Source organism: Plodia interpunctella, chromosome 5, assembly GCF_027563975.2.
Source record: "Plodia interpunctella isolate USDA-ARS_2022_Savannah chromosome 5, ilPloInte3.2, whole genome shotgun sequence".
Taxonomy (NCBI): domain Eukaryota; kingdom Metazoa; phylum Arthropoda; class Insecta; order Lepidoptera; family Pyralidae; genus Plodia; species Plodia interpunctella.
The window spans coordinates 3,194,376-3,210,556 of NC_071298.1; the positions used below are offsets into that span (position 1 = coordinate 3,194,376).

The 16,181-nt window shown below is 32.3% G+C and overlaps 1 protein-coding gene across 2 annotated transcripts in view; it reads right to left on the reverse strand.

Annotated features, from left to right (window-relative positions):
- Nucleotides 1–16,181, reverse strand: part of LOC128669671 (uncharacterized) — a 60,780-nt gene extending 44,599 nt beyond the window's left edge. The window contains exons 1-2 of one of the 2 annotated variants that reach the window (XM_053744647.2): nt 15,996–16,181; nt 5,459–5,663 (exon numbers count right to left, since the gene is read on the reverse strand). The gene's annotated coding sequence lies outside the window, so the exon portion shown is untranslated. Of the gene's footprint in view, nt 1–5,458; nt 5,664–5,854; nt 5,975–15,995 lie in introns of those variants that run through there. The other variant, XM_053744648.2, reaches the window with a different exon arrangement.

A 16,181-nucleotide genomic window follows, 5' to 3' on the forward strand; every position in this document is an offset into this window, starting at 1 on the left:
TCACAACCTGCATACAGTTTTCTAAACACTAATTGTAATTTAGACCCAGCACGGTTTCACTGTCGTCCATCAAGGCTGTTGCAAGTTGCAATCAATTTATGGCAACGCAAATGCGAATATGGTCAGATTATGTTGAGAGCGAAAGTGGCCATTAACGAGTTTTTTATGAAACTACCATTTACCGTGTATTGGTTGGTACGTGTTACAATATAATTTAAGTTGAAAGAAGGTTGACGTCGGGCAGGCAGCCGGTTGTAAAATCGCAGCCGAATTTTCAAAACAAGAAAGATTATTTTTTTTAACGTAATCTAAATTTAGGGGCACATAGACCACAGAGCATCACAGCTGTGTGTGTGTAAATGACACGCACGCTTAGATCAGACTAAGTAATGGGGAAATGGGCAGGCTGTTTCTAAATTAGAAACCCTTTAAAGCCATTACATAAATTCACTAGAAGCTCGGTAATTACAATATTTTACGAGTCTCATAAAATATAAACACTTTTACTTGTCTTTCTGTAATTCGTTATCTATTCTATTTTTATAATAAAATAGTTCGATATACGCATAATTTGAGAACGGCTAGACTGACGATTGTAAACAGTATAATATTGTATAACCCAGTACAAACAGCCCGGGCCTGTCAGTCTCCACGGGAAAGCAGTTTTCCTTACTTGGACAAGTCGCTTTTTGTCGGGGACTTTCCGACGAAAGTCAATTCAAAACTTAATAAGTGGTTATTACGGATATTTTTCTAGCAAATTCGCTAAGATATAAAATAAAATAAATAATGTGAACGATGGCCTTGTAAATGTGAAACATCGGAATTAGCGACGCATCATCATATGCTGTTTGACGCACATTTGTCGTCAACTTTAAACCAAAGTATAAATACCTACACAAAATAAGAATACCAATTAAAAAAATTCTGAAGCAAGGCTTCGAATGTTAAAATTGATTTATAATTTAAAAACCTCTAGATAATTTGAGGTCGTGTTAATATTTTTTTCCAATTATTCAGGCTCATAACAAAATTACGATCAATGTGGTCTCAATTTTTTTCGATATCCTTTCACAAGTTGCGCAAACGCATCTGTTTGGGGAAACTGCGTGCCGACTGCATTTCAGCGCGACTGGTGGGCGAGAGCCAGGATTATGTAAAGCGAACAGGTTCTGCTGGATGTGGGTCGTGCTTTCCACCGCTGCTGGTCCGTGCCCCCACGTCGCGACCGAGCAAATATTTGTTTGATAAAGCTGTTTATTTATTTTCTAAAGTCCAGATATAATGTTTTAAAAAGTGAAATTTAATTACTTGTTTTTATGGTGGTCAGGGATGTCTCATTTTAAACTGAGGTTATAGGCGTTTGGTGAACCTTAATCGTATATTACTCATATTGACATTTTGTCAGTTAACTTTGGTGGAATATGTTATGAGATTCTTAGGCAAAATAAGTATGTGAAAGTCTTCGGCAAAGTTTCCACAAATTACAAAGTTTCAACAAGTAATTAGTTAATCTATCTGAGCGTTGATTTCTTTTAAAAAATTCAATTTCGAGTATTGCTATGGAAACAGAAGTCAATTAGTCGATTTATGCATAAATAATTATTTTTAATCTATCGTCATAATGTTTGCAATAGGTTATCCTCCCACAATCACAACACAGGCCAGGGAGCTATCAGTTACATTGACACCCCACATGTAATTTGAACTGTTAAGTGAAAAATAACCATTCTATGAGAAAATACCGGCTTTCGCAGTATCCCACGTTCTGTTTGATCTCTCAGGTCATGAAGGTTGTGCCTATCTGAGTTTAATAGGGCATTATAAGGTTTCAGTGAAGGCAATGAACCAAAATAGGATTAGTTAAAATGATGTTGATACGGGAAAATTACATGTGTATTTAAGTAGGTATACTTTATAGCAGTGGTGGTGTAAGGTGTAATAGTTAAGACGCCCGTCTGTGAACCGGAAGGTTCCAGGTTAGAATCCTACTCGTGCTACCTCAGCCATGAGGAATACTGTACTGAGAATTTGGAAACATTTATCTTCCTTTATACCTATTCCAAATCGGGTTAACAGTAGAATTATATCGATGCATGTATCGATCGATAAATATAAAAAAGTCTTTGGGTTTGTTTCATATTCACTTATCACACGGCTTTTAAACAGTAAGAATAACATGTTACTATATAGCTCCAATTATAAGTGTTGTGTCAGTGGACTAAGAATGATAATAATTTAGCTATTTAAATAATTATTGGCCACGTAACCCTCAGATACGGACGTGAGTCGCAAGCACGCATGACATGGGAACGCATTCTTAACATTTCATCGCGGAGCGGAGTGTCACGTCGACTGGCCTTGACTATTGTGCTGTAATGTAATTGTAATGTAATGGTGGAGACAAGGGCGCCGGCGTCCGGTCCGCCCCGGAACTGTATCATCATCGTGGTGGTCGCTATTTTTGCGTGGAACATAGACTTTTGGAAAATTGAGGTTTTTATCAAAGTTTCGATGGGTTCTACTATCTTTGATCTTGATTTTTTGTGCCGTCGATGTTGGATGGAGAATAAACTCAATCGGGACTCGAAACTACTTGATTTCGAGGCATAATGGTTAGGATTAATGCCTCGAAATCTAGAGTTTTCGGGTGTCATTTTAAAAATTTCACAATGTTTTCTTATTTTTTTATATATTGTAAATAATTGCGATGCTAAATTATATTATGAAATGTTGGCAAATATCACGCCTATGGATGATAAAAATAGGACCATTTATAATTTTCTTAATCATAATTGGAAACGCTGCCATCGGCCAATTACAATTTTTTCCAATATCCCACCGTGGCTAATCTCCTCACGATTCGGTGGTGGCTCCGAAGGTCCAAGCATCAGTGCGTAAATGCTTAAGGCATTGAAGATGTAAATGATCATTTATGCTAAACAATCTAATGTGAACAAAATAAGTAATGATTACACATGAAAAACAATAATCACGGAAAACATTCGCAGTTCCGCTGTTTTTGTTACCAGAGACGGTAATTAGAGACGGAAAAAGTTTAGTACATTATGGTACAGCAGTACATTACAGTAAAATCATATTTTTAAATAAAGCTTTATTATGACTTTGCTTTGCAAACTAAAAATAAATATTCTTTAAATAATTAGTTCATTACAGCTGGTTATAGTTAGGATAGTATTTTTAGAAATACAATAAGTACGGTAATTTGAAGGTACAAATTAAACAGCTTGTATATTTTGATAATAAAAAATCAATCAATCGTTTTATAAATTAGGTAAGAATGTGATATTTAAAGTTGATTTGGTGAACGAAGGAACGCGAAAAGATAAAATCTACAAACATTTATGAGTAAATTAGTTACGACGGAATTTCAACTTGCTGTTACATCGCATGCCTCTGTGTTATGTACCAGCATATCATCTATCCTAATGACTTAACGATGAATAAATTGCTAGGTTATTTTGTATGATTTCTGTATGAAATGACCGCCGATGTCAACACACGAGCCAAGGTCACCGTAATTAAACTTGGCTACGTTGTGGTTGTGGGCGATCATTTATGGACCACTCTCATCAATATTGTATTAAGTATTTTTTTATTTCTAACATGTTGTCGGAGAAAACTGATTAATTTAAAATATTTCTAGAGAGCCAATCAATATATATTGTAACTTAACTCTTAAAATGAAGGTCCGAAGTACGAAGATTGAGTAGGAAATAATCGTAACAACAAATATGTATTTGGAAAATTAAAAAGTATGACCTAGATTTTTGAAAACAAAGCCATATGTGAATGACATATAGAAAAGGCCCGTGGCTCAGCTAGTTGGACGGAGCAGGTGGACCATTGCCCCGGATTAAATAAATTGCTATTGCTAATCTTAGTTAACCTCTTTCCATGGTACGATCAAGTCAAGTGACCCGTTAATGTAAAGAAACCATATAGTAAGATACTATTGATTATCCCATGTAGTCGCTTTGTTTATGATAGAGAAGCGTAACTAAGTTTGAAAAGAGCAATTTACAGACAAAAAATATAAGTAAAAAAATATCTATGCCTAAAATTGAGAAATGATTCTAAATCATTGTTATTATAAAAGATTTACCCGATACTTTATATGAATTTATTTTTCTATTGAAAGAAGAAAGAGTATTTTCCATAATAATATGAAAGTTACAAATGTGAAAGTATGTTTGTTTGTCTTTCTTTCACGTCGACGCGGAGCATTGGTATCGCGGTGATTTTTGGTGCGGAGATAGTTGGAGAGCACTAGAGTGACATATGTTACTTTATATCGCGGACAGGGCCGTAGGCAATAGCATGTAAAATATATATCCATCTACTTAAAGTTTATTACTTAATTGAAATCCCGTTTAAAGGAGATCAGTATACTCACGCTCTATAGATAAAAGTTACCGAACTCAACACGACTAAAGAAAGCTGATACATATAAATGATTTGTTAGTATGTAGTTTAGTACCTACTCTATTATCACAACACTATTATATAGAGTAGAAAGTGATACGGTAATGTATGATAGAAATTAGGGAAGCTCCATCCACTGATGGACTGTCAAATCGAGTGATTTCGTGCATCCAATCAATTGAGATGGTGATGTAACTTGATTATCTATTTCGAATTTATCGTTCTATAAAATAATAAATTGTGAATGAGAATATGTTGATTTGTCAAAAGCGTTAAATTATTTCTGTTTTAATTTATAATCAAGGATGTACATCTAAATTAGTCGTAAAGTTATTGGACCTGTTTTTGTATGAAGGCTATTCGATTTTGGTAGGTAATCTGGTTCGGATTTGTCGTTACCGTTTTATTTAATAATTTTATAATTATAATAATATCAGTCACGTTTAAAGAAATTTTCTATATACCATAAATTTTTGACAATTCAACTACTACCAAATAGAAGAAAAAAAAAAATGTTATCACAGTAAAACATACGAGGAAAATCTCAGCAAGCTCTAAGTAATGCATTTTTCATGTCGTGTCAATCATAGGATTTCTATTTTCACAACTAGGAACTATGTGGAAAAGGATGTTAGTGACAAAATACTGTTAGTTATGTCATATTTGCTGGCCCATTCACCGATTGGTGTTCAAATGCCGGCGCTGTGTGCCGATTGCCTCATAGATTTCTTTGCTGCTGTTAGTTTTGTAATGCCTAATTGTTTTCCTTTTAGACACCAGTTATTTTTCTGTAAAATGTATTCGTGAATTGCTGCTGTATAATTTGTTAATAACTAAAATATCTGACATTCGTTTCACGTTTGGTTGATCAATGAATTAAGTATTCGGATAAAATATTCTTCAGTGCAAAATTTCATTTTAACATATTTGTTATAGTAAGTACATCTAAAATGTATCGTATTGGAAAAATAGTCATTGGTGAAATATATTCGTAGAAGGTAATTTAGCTTACCAAGGTTATGCTGCCAGAGAAAATAAACTCCGTCCAATGTCCAATTGCCGTGCACTTCACAAAATCCAGTTTCCGAAATTACGAACCACTATTCACAGCCGGCAGTCAATATAAAACGTAAAATAATGGGCGAAGGAAACACTGTTACTCGATCGAACTTGTTCGTTTTTACATTGTATAGTTACGTCAGCGATAGCACCAGGATCTGTAACAACAAAAAAAATCGCGTGTTACATGGTTCTCTTATAACTTCATAAAATATTCATAATACTTCTGCATACAATAAAATAAAACACATTTACATGCGAGTTTTTAAAAATGATATTTAATGAATATAATAGCCAAAAATGTAACGAATTTATGAAAAAATTAAACTACTTTTTCAACAATACGTACTAAACTAAAAAGTCACTGAAGAAAAGACGCGAGAAAATTCGGACATTGATACGTGTGGCGTCAACTCACGTTAGACTACATAAGCGGTATCGGAACAGCGGACTGAAACACTTAGTTCACGCTAGGATCGCCCAGACACAATACTATGACGATATAGCTGCGTCATGTATCGAGAAGTAACGTAATATGTTTGCTATCGATGTCTCGTCAAAACATATCGGTCTACGATAGGTAAGTCTAGGCAAATGAAAGTTGCTTTGTAAATTGATTTATTCGTAAAAATTGTTGTTAAATATAGCCATGTTCAATTAATCCGCGGTACTAATAAAGCATTCGCAATAACTTTGTGTAGCTTCATGTAGATTGACAACAAAAGGAAACTCTTTAACTTCAATCATGAGTAAATAATGATCTCCACGATTGAAATATTTAGTTGTTAAATAGGCTTTATTTCCAGATTAAGTAAACAAAACAATGAAATTATCAAATCGTCCGTGAATCTTTAAATTTGAATCGATTTATTTATTGCACCCATTTGTTAATCGGGTTAAAATGTTACCACCCAACCTAGTTTTGATATATTTTTTGGCATGTTCGCGCTACAGTTTCAGCAATGCCGTTGGGCAATCGACCTCACCTTGTTTGTGTGGTCGTGAGTATTTTATTGATTCTGTATTTATTTTATTTAGTTATTTCTTATTCTGTTTGCGTCAATAACACTTTGAGATTTTACAAGAAGGCCTTGAACGTTAGAAATAAGAATTAAATGTACATTGACAGAATATTATTGGTTTCCTGAGTTTACCACCCGAAGATATATCCAGACAAAATGGTTTTACACAATCTTTCGTAATCATTTAGTGATACGTATACAAACACACTCATTGTAGTTTCATAACGGTGCTTATAAATATTCTATGATATGTCATCGCATATAAACTGATATTTAATTAAAAAGCAAATCATTATGTTACCGCCAGAATGCAGTCAATTGATATGCCCATTATTGGTCAACTGTTAGGCAACAAGTGATTTATTCGTACCAAAGCGGCGTGACCAAGTTGCTAAGTCTGTGTTGGGCAAAGTGCATATTAGGCAAAAGTGCACACCAATCAGTTGCAGTGTGCTAGATGCATATATCTGCCACAACTCGCTGACGAGTCCTTTTTATTTAGATCATTGTTTTTGCTTGATTCTCTAATCTATTTCATTAACCCAGATTTTAAAGAATTAAAAAATTGTATTAAATATGCCATGTAGTTTTTTAGCAATAATTAGTGATATGAATTAATCAAGTTTTGGTTTTGTCAATAACAATATGTAGAGCTTCTAGAGTAAAATATCTTCCAAAGATTTTTAGGGTTCAAAATGCTGATGTAATCGTGAGTATATTTGTATAGAGTTCGTAATTTTACATATATATACATAACAGAAATTCTAGAGAATCTACACCAGTAGGAAGTTACATATTTTTTCTCGATATTCTTTCTCCATAGGAGCGAAGCCGCGGCACGCAGCTGAGCTATAAATAAAATGTAGTTGTCCGTGTACAAGCATAACATTGTTACTCGTATAGTGTCATCGTTGTTAAGTTTATTCAATTTCAGTTTCTCAATAAATAATTTATTTATAATAAAAATAATAATTTATTTATAATATATATTTAAAATAATAATTATCGGTGGCAGTGAAGTGCCACTGGCTCAAAGCCTACAATCACAGATCCTGATTCTCAAAACAGCAAATGTCACGAAGACGGCCTTGAAAGACACCACTTGACCTGACGCGCTCCATAATGAACGAAAAACATACTTTGCGTAACAAGTATTTCACATGTGACTCGAGAAAGGTGCAATGTTTGATCACTGTGATTTCTATCAGCGATTTATCTAGTATTTACGATGGCTCGATATGATGTTGCATAAATTGTTCTCGTTGCCAAACATTGCCAAATATGCATTTTGCATATTTCGAAAAACTGCTGATTTGTGCTGTGATATTTCAACAATTAAATCATTTAACATTTCATATCTCAAAATATTCTTATTTTCCATTTTTTCTTTCAAAACATCTGAATAAAGAGGATCAAGAGAATAGTCTAGTCCAATGAATAAGTCAAAATAAAAGTTATACGTGCAAGTGTAATGCGTTACAATCATATAATTATTCCAACAAAAACGTTTAATCAAAATATAAATGAATTATGTTAAAAACGAATGTTACCGCTCGTTATAAACGCTTCTAAACTATATTTATTGATATGGTTATTAATTATATAAGTTAACAGATGGACAGACATAAACGTGGTTTATTATTATTATGGATTGTATAACAAACTAGTGTTGTACCACTTAAAACAATTATACGTACATCCAACGATATATTATCAACTTTATAACTGTTGTTACGACTTACTACAACAGGAACGTGAGTTTTAGTGGCTATTCTGCCCTTTATTGGAACTTTACTTTGGTGGTATACTAAACCAACCGGAGAGTCCACGATCGCTGATAGGCTATTTCAAGTCAAATCTGTTTTTTTTTCTAATCGACAAAAAACATAATCTTTAGGTATAACATCTTTGACAGTGATGTCGACGTCACTGTTTCAGATTAAAAAAAACATTCCTACTTAATTTTAACGTTTTATTATATAAAGTAAATAATATAATTGATCAATTAAATTGACATATTATTTTGTTATTTACATATTTTATTGATATTTTTTATGATGTGAAATATCCTATACTTGTGCACAAAAGTCTGAAACTTTCAGTGCAGAGCCATGCAATTCATACCGTCAGGTTTTTACTTTCAGCAGAGGTGCCTGTATGTATATAGCCTTTTCGGTTGGTTTAATATTCAAAAGATGAAATGCTCAAAGCAATTGTAGTAAAATTGGAGACATGGTTATCATAGCAATAGCATTTCGACTTTATAACGTCCTTAAATTTATCGAAGTGAATTTTCAATTATTTTCACAGTATTTTGATATGTGATTTAGTTTAATAAATTTTTCATTAAAACATTATTGTTATTTTGTTAATGGCTGACAAATATGTTGTCAATATAATTATAATAAAATTAAGTATTTAAATTTTTTAACCTCGATTTTAATTTGAATAAAGACCTTATGTTTGTATTTTTTCGTAATGAGTTTGAGGATACCCATTCTGTAGTTTATCTTCGTGTTTAATGTGTATTATTTACATTATTCATGTGCAATACACAATTTATTATTACTAGGAAATATAACGACTGGATTGTGTGATTTGAATACATGTTTTCTGCGTATGTCCATATACTACCACATTAAATAAATCCATGTTTTATATGTGATTCATAAAACAGTAATGCAACACATAAAAGTGCATCTATTTTTTATGATTTTTAGAGGTACAAATTATTATGTTCTTGTGAAATAAACAAATAGAACGTGAAAGTATTATTATTAGTAAACGATAAAATAATTTCATAATCAGTCTTGTTTTGATATCGCTCAATGGCAAGGAAATAAATACATAATTTGCATTCCCTCTGTAATTCCTGCGAAAATCAATCGATAATAGATTCTACTGTGAAGTACGCATAGTTAGTATTAAAAAATGAGTGTTATAAATATAATAGTGTTGAACTTCCAATTTATAGATAATGGTGGAACACGAGGCACTTTTTAATTTGAAATTTATCGAAGCGTAAGCTATGACACTCGTCATCCTCGGAATATCTTTATTTATTTGTTAATTCCAGCATTACTTAATTTCTTTCTTTGGAAATATTTTTTATTTTTAATTTCCTTCTTATTTCAGCGTTTAAAAAAGTTCAAATTGCATTAGAATCACACCTAATGAAACATAGGTGTGTGTGTGTGTGGGCAGCAGTGGGCGCCGAAGGTGGACCACCTTCAACTAACCGGTGACATGACATGGTAATCCAGGTCACATGATATAAAAAAATGTCTTATGTACAGTCAACGTCTTAAATAAAATATAAATTGGCCCCTATTACCGCCGTGTACGTATGCAGTGAATTACATTATATAACCACAGATTTATATATTAACCTCAAGCGTATAACATTTACGATGTGTCGTAAGCGTAATAGATTTGTCGCAGAGGTCATTGTGGATATTTTATTTAACAGCTTTTTATTTCTTGTCATCTCAATATACCTACGTAATGTTTTTTTTAACCAACCAAATTTCGGCCGTAGTTTTTTTACAACATTGAAATACAAGACGGATGGTTTGGTTTTTGCCTATGTTTACAATTTTAATAGCAGTGTGATATCTTTTATCCGTATTGTAAATATACTTACTGAAAAAAACAAAAGCATTACAGACTAATATATGGGTTTTGAAAAAGCATGTTTTGACAATGGATTCATATATGTGATGTAGGTAAGTAAAAAAGTACTAACTTTGATCAAAGATTTGCAGCAAAATATCATTCAATACGTACTGACAATAATTATATCTCACGGAATGCTTACAAAACCGTCATGTATTTGGGTTGATGTTCTCGTCTGTACCCTCAACATAAATCTGCCGAATTTCCAAATTAGTCTCTATTACCGCCACATAGAAGTCCATGTGAGGAAACTCAATGTATAGTTGGCTGTACATAAATGGCACGGCTTTGTAGTTAGCTTGTCAAGGGTTAAGTAACGACGTTGACATTTAAGATGCACCCGATGAGACGCGTCGTGGGTATAATTTTCGAGAAAGTCTTAACTGAAACTTATGCAACAGCGATTCACGTATTTTTTATATATTTGAAGCACCACTAAATACTTTTATCTGAACATATATAAAGTTTTTATATACTGGTTCTTGCCACGGTTCACGATTAAGTGTACAGATGTAAAAAAAACAATCATCAATCAATAGTGAGCACTTAAAATAGTGGCGTTTTCCGTTGCCAGTGCGCCTGCGCATGCACTGACAAAAAAGATCCAATTAAAACACCTTATAATAATAAAATATGAACCATAAAAACGCAGTTATAGCTGCAGTTAATTTTCTATTCCATTAAAGTTGGAATAATCAATATATATTTATTTGCAATATATATATAATGTTTTTGTAAATAAAAGACAATTTTACAGTTTCGGAAAATTATTTTAAAAAGGTGCACTTTACCGCTGACTTAATTATTTATTATTCTGTGGGCTTTACTAATATATAAGTAGATTCTACACGTCAAACTTCAGTTTTATAGTCGATTCGAATATCCATAGAAATATAAAATTAATGAGCTTTTAGTGTATTAGTTATTTATTTCGATTCTTGTTTTAATAAAAATTAAAAAAAAAATAAACATATTCAAAAATATGTATAAAAGTTAGGAAATGTAATATAGGTTCATTAATTTTGGTGTTTTATTTTATTTGTGGTAGAGTCGAGAAGGGATTTTTTTCTATAAAAATAATCAACATTTATGCACCTTCTTACTAATAAGTACTCCACTTCTAAAAATAATTTGTAAATAAGTGATTAATTTCTAGTTCAGACTTCGTTTTTTTCAGTCCAAATCAACACGACCGAAGCGGTGCAAATCAAAGATTTTATAAAACGAATATGATTAATTATTTTGACAGCTGAATTAAAAATTGGTCAGCAGGAATGTGCATGCGGCGTGTCAAGTGGGATTAATCTGAGTACAGCCAGTCAAGCTGCCAATGCAAATTCGCTGCTAATACCACAATATATAGGTCCACGCAGATTAACAGACATGCAGTTGACTGTACCAAATAATGTGGATTGTGACGGAGCGAAAGTAAGTGGTGCGCCGACCGGTCGTCCGAAGGTCGACGGGCGAGCGCTTTTGTCTAATACACCGGGCAAGGGACAGGCTGCAGCGGGAGTGGAGGATGAAGATCGACCAGACAGTCTATTGTCTATTATTAATGACCTTGTGTTATTAATAATGACCTAAATCCCATGTTACGAGGACTTAAATTAGAAGTACAGTCAACAGCACATCAATCTACCGAAATTCATTGCAAACTCGCCGCTATTACCGCACCATAGGGAGTCTTGCAGGGTAACTTGATTTGCTGTTGACTGTACATGGTGATAAGCGATGAGGAAAGCCGATTAGGCAAAGATAGGCTGTTTATGTACAGTCTGAGAGTTCGTGCAGCCTGTCTCCGTCGCTCACATTCCGTGCAAGATTTCTGTTATCGCATATTTATTTCAAAGCAGGTCTGAGCAGACCAGGTTATGAGTTTTAAGCACAAGAGTTATTGGAATGGAATGATGGATTATAAGGTATATCGATTAGAGCATTACATCACATCTACCCTCGCTATGACAGTAGCTAGTTCCCGTTTGCTTTTCTCAAACATTAACTAGTCACTGTAGTTCCTCCTTTTCGTTTCCAGCAAAATCTGAATATCTTTTTTTGGCACTATGTGAAGAAAAAATTTAGCTTATCTTTATATAGTTGGAAACAGCAAATATATTTATTGGTAAATAAAATGTTACATGACACATTGTGCGCTGCGTACCCACGGTAGCTCCCCCTGTGTTGTGTAGAACCTTCATATTTTTATGTAAGACTTTTTTATTACTAGGCCAGCATTCAGTTTGTCACTTGAACCACCATCCATAATGCAGAAATGCAACAGCAAAAACGCATACTGCACCACTCCTACTAACGAAATCGATTCTCTCGCTCTCATTTATCCTGTACAATCTTGCTGTCTCTGTCACTCAGTGGACCCATGACGAAAGTCTACAACGAGTTTTTTGTTAACAAAATAAAGGTGATATTTTGATATTATCAACTAATTAATTAATTTAATGTACTTTCAATTATCTAATTAAATTGTAGATGTACCTATTGAAACTTGCTGTTTTTGTGTTAATCTTATTAAAGTGTTATGTCAACTTTGCGTTTGATTTTTATTGCGTAATACATTATAAATACAAATGAAGCAATGACATCGTCATATTTGAATATGCCTTTTTAAATTCTTGTTTTTTGCATAAGTGAAATGGATTATGAAATAAAAAATATTCATATACGTATTTCTATGCATAAAGAAAAGTGCATTCCGTGGAACTAATCATAACAAATGACGGCAAAATTCAATTTTAAATTTATTTTATAATTCGACGAATTTTCGTACTTTTTACTTTATATTTTTTATGTGCAATAGAGTTATTTCAAACAAAACAAACAAATGAATTATTACAAGGGGAGAACCTTGAGGTTAATATATACGTCTGTTGGGAGAACATACTTTAAAAAACATTAGACAGTTGCAAATAGTATTCCGAAATCGATGTGTTTTTATCGTTTCATATATCATCTATATATGAAACGATAAATACGCATCGATTTCATAGCGATAACTTATACATTGTTTTAACCTTAGTAACAAGTACTATTTAAAATTAAGTCGATAAATGTCGGAAGACTCACGAGGGGCAGCAGGGTTGGGTGAAATGTCTGTTTTGCGTGAAGCTGGAAATGGCATGCATGATCAGGGTCCCGTTATTAGAAAGATAAATGTTTATTTACATTACAAATACAGTTAATCACACATAAAATGCTTATATCTTTCTTTCTTATGATATTCATTCAAATCTAAACGTATATATCCATGGTCAGAAATATTTGCAAGTAAATTAAAAACGTAACTAAAATGGAAAAGGTGTGTCTAAAACCGCGAAATCTGAAATTTCAAAAGATTTAGCAACAAATTCTTACACGATAGATCTTCACGAAAGACAAACAAAACATTTAAAATTATTCTGACGTATTCAAGGTCAGGAGCGCTCAAATTCGCAAACCTGTTTTGTGTTTTTGGGAAAGTTACCAAGTAAAAACTTTAATCAGACAGGTACTAGTTTTATATGAGTGGCCAAAAAATGTTATGCTTACAGAATTAATGTGAATTTCCTTAATCCACCATCTTGCCAGATGTAATCATGAGTGTGAGAATCATTAGATACCGTTGGCCCCAACGCACGAATATTTGCGACATAACAGTAATCGTATCGACAATGTACATTTTTACATTGAAAATATTAGTAGTAACATAATGAAATAAATAAAATGAATAATCCATTTACGTATACCATAGAGGCATTGTTCATCTTCCATATAAATTGTGACAATGGTCTCGCAAAAACTATATCGCTAAGTCTATCTATTTCGATGCGATATGTAGCTTCACTTATATCAGCCGGCTGTCATGGGTCGTTGTGTTCAGATAATTATTCATGTTTATATCTCAGATTTTAATTATACTATCTTCCGCCTCTATTAACGTCGATGTCTGTCAGCAATTTATTTACATTTTATTTGTTTAACTCATGTAACTTTTTTCTTATTCAAGCAGTTCTCACGGCATCAGCGATAAATTTATCATGAAATAGTTATTATCCAGATTGTATTATAATTTACGCAATTTACAAATAGATATGGTGTAATTACGTAAGAAAACATGATTTTTACGATATAGATAATACAAATGATAGTAATAGTTAATCGAAGTTTTATTACCATATGTTGCAATTAGCCGAACTACAATGTTATTGTAATTGCTATGAGCTCATCAATATTACATTTATTTATCGTAAAAAAGATATGTGTGACTTAATATATTTTCTAAGTAATAGCTTAAAATTAGGGTTGATGAATTTGTTTAATTCCCTTGTAATATTAACGTAGTTTGTATTTTAAATAATGTATTTTTTATTAAATGGTATCCGAAAAATGAGATGCTCGAAAATGTCGCGCTTAATTTTTTATCCTTTATTATTATAGAATAAATGTCGTCATATCCGGAGTAGTATAGGGTATATCATTATTGTGATATATTGGAATTATTTTATATATAAATAAATATATATATAGTAGGACAAATCACACAGATTGAGCTAGCCCCAAAGTAAGTTCGAGACTTGTGTTATGGGATACCGACTCAACGATACTATATTTCATAACATATACATATTCAAATAGGTACCTTGATAAACACTTTGTTTTTCCTAAATTAGAGTGAGACCAAATTAGCATCAAAGTGACCTCAGGGTCGGCGCTCTGAATTCTGACCAAACTGTCCTTGGATATATTTTGGTGTCGTGTTCAAGTAATTTCGATTTTAGATAAATATGAAATTAATATGTGATGCCATGCAGGTACTTCGGTAGAAGCTATTACGTGCATCAAGTTCTCAAGTGAAATAAAATTTCCGTTCAGAAATGTACTCTTATTTTATACTCTTTTTTGATAATTAATTATTAAGTTTAATGAGTTCCACCTATAAAGAATTTGAAATAGTCGAATAAATTCGGATTCTGGAAATTACAGGCAAGTATAAAACGCCAGAATCTAAGAGTGACAGATCTTGTTAATGCGAGATTGTATAAATGACAGATTTTTGTTATATTTGCATATTTTATGGAATATATATATATATATATATATATATATATATATATATATATATATATATATATATATATATATATATATATATATATATATATTAGTGTAACAAACATCTTCACAAACTTTCCCAGTTAATTAGTATTAGTAGACTTACAATATAACAAAAATGTGTCATGGAATCTTTTCCAGATTCTGGTACCTACTTGTCAATACTATATATATTTTTTGGTTCACAATCGAGGATTCGATCGAGGATAATAAAGTCTAATAATATTTGTATAGTTACATCGAGTATCAATAGCCCGTTAAAATAGACATGTATTGTATAGAGTCGGAAAATTTTCCAAGAACAAGAAGTCGTCTTATAAGTATCGTTGAAGTCTTTAGTTCGAGCATTGAGAAGAACCGCTCCTTACTACTGTATCTATTATTAGGTTTATTTTTGTGATTTATTTCTAATATTATGTATGAATTTACAGTCTGTGTAAATTTAACTTAAAAAATAATTAAAAATATATAAAAAAATATCAAATTGAATTGAATTTCGACATAAATTCAATTCAATTAACATCATGAATCAAGAATTATTTTATTTTCAATTATACAAGCAATAATTTTTATGTCATCCAAAAAATGACAATATGCATCTATCTAAATTAAAAATAAATCACTTATTTTTTTTCAAACTAACGACTTTGAATGAGTATTTAAATAAAAACGAATAATAATACTAACCAGTCCAAAAAGACGATCACCAAAATTACAGGCACAAAATCCTTAAAAAGTTTGTTTCACTGACACTTGTTTCGAAAAAGAAAATAGAGGAATAAAAATATTTGAAAAATGGAACGGTTAACGTTTCGTATTCAAAATTCGAAGCGGCTTGGTCCGCGGTGCGCGCGCGAGTGGCGCTGCGGTCAC